Here is a 2500-nt window from a genome sequence, read left to right on the forward strand (position 1 = left end):
GAGAGAGAGAGAGAGAATGCGAGAAAGTGTGATAGAGAGATATAACCGATAGAGGGACGTTGACAATTGACAATTTACTGTACATATCCATTATCTCACACACACCCCCACACACACACACACATCCGAAAGCAGAGAGAGAGAGAGAGAATGCGAGAAAATGTGATAGAGAGACATAACCGATAGGGGGACGTTGACAATTGACAATTTACTGTACATATCCATTATCTCACACACACGCACACACACACACACACACACACACACACACATCCGAAAGCAGAGAGAGAGAGAGAGAATGCGAGAAAGTGTGATAGAGAGACATAACCGATTGAGGGACGTTGACAATTGACAATTTACTGTACATATCCATTATCTCACACACACGCACACACACACACACTCACACACAAATCCGAAAGCAGAGAGAGAGAGAGAGAATGCGAGAAAGTGTGATAGAGAGACATAACCGATAGAGGGACGTTGACAATTGACAATTTACTGTACATATCCATTATCTCACACACACACACACACACACACACACATATATATCCGAAAGCAGAGAGAGAGAGAGAATGCGAGAAAGTGAGATAGAGAGACATAACCGATAGAGGGACGTTGACAATTGACAATTTACTGTACATATCCATTATCTCACACACACGCACACACACACACACTCACACACAAATCCGAAAGCAGAGAGAGAGAGAGAGAATGCGAGAAAGTGAGATAGAGAGACATAACCGATTGAGGGACGTTGACAATTGACAATTTACTGTACATATCCATTATCTCACACACACACACACACACACACATCCGAAAGCAGAGAGAGAGAGAGAGAATGCGAGAAAGTGTGATAGAGAGACATAACCGATAGAGGGACGTTGACAATTGACAATTTACTGTACATATCCATTACCTCACACACACACACACACACACACACACATATATATCCGAAAGCAGAGAGAGAGAGAGAATGCGAGAAAGTGAGATAGAGAGACATAACCGATTGAGGGACGTTGACAATTGACAATTTACTGTACATATCCATTATCTCACACACACGCACACACACACACACTCACACACAAATCCGAAAGCAGAGAGAGAGAGAGAGAATGCGAGAAAGTGTGATAGAGAGACATAACCGATAGAGGGACGTTGACAATTGACAATTTACTGTACATATCCATTATCTCACACACACACACACACACACACACACATATATATCCGAAAGCAGAGAGAGAGAGAGAATGCGAGAAAGTGAGATAGAGAGACATAACCGATTGAGGGACGTTGACAATTGACAATTTACTGTACATATCCATTATCTCACACACACGCACACACACACACACTCACACACAAATCCGAAAGCAGAGAGAGAGAGAGAGAATGCGAGAAAGTGAGATAGAGAGACATAACCGATTGAGGGACGTTGACAATTGACAATTTACTGTACATATCCATTATCTCACACACACACACACACACACACACACACACACATCCGAAAGCAGAGAGAGAGAGAGAGAATGCGAGAAAGTGAGATAGAGAGACATAACCGATTGAGGGTCGTTGACAAATGACAATTTACTGTACATATCCATTATCTCACACACACACACACACACACACACACACACACACACACACACACACACACACATATATCCGAAAGCAGAGAGAGAGAGAGAGAATGCGAGAAAGTGTGATAGAGAGACATAACCGATAGAGGGACGTTGACAATTGACAATTTACTGTACATATCCATTTTCTCACACACACGCACACACACACACACACACACACATCCGAAAGCAGAGAGAGAGAGAGAGAGAATGTGAGAAAGTGTGATAGAGGGACATAAGCGATAGAGGGACGTTGACATTTGACAATTTACTGTACATATCAATTATCTCACACACACACACACACACACACATATATATCCGAAAGCAGAGAGAGAGAGAGAGAGAATGCGAGAAAGTGTGATAGAGCGACATAACCGATAGAGGGACGTTGACAATTGACAATTTACTGTACATATCCATTATCTCACACACATCCACACACACACACACACACACACACACACACACACATCCGAAAGCAGAGAGAGAGAGAGGGAGAATGCGAGAAAGTGTGATAGAGAGACATAACCGATAGGAGGACGTTGACAATTGACAATTTACTGTACATATCCATTATCTCACACACACGCACACACACACACACACACACACACACATCCGAAAGCAGAGAGAGAGAGAGAGAGAGAATGCGAGAAAGTGTGATAGAGAGACATAACCGATAGAGGGACGTTGACAATTGACAATTTACTGTACATATCCATTTTCTCACACACACGCACACACACACACACACACACACACATCCGAAAGCAGAGAGAGAGAGAGAAAATGTGAGAAAGTGTGATAGAGAGACATAACCGATAGAGGGACGTTGACAATTGACAATTTAC

The sequence above is a fragment of the Lycorma delicatula genome, chromosome 4 (genome assembly GCF_047948215.1).
Source record: "Lycorma delicatula isolate Av1 chromosome 4, ASM4794821v1, whole genome shotgun sequence".
NCBI lineage: Eukaryota > Metazoa > Arthropoda > Insecta > Hemiptera > Fulgoridae > Lycorma > Lycorma delicatula.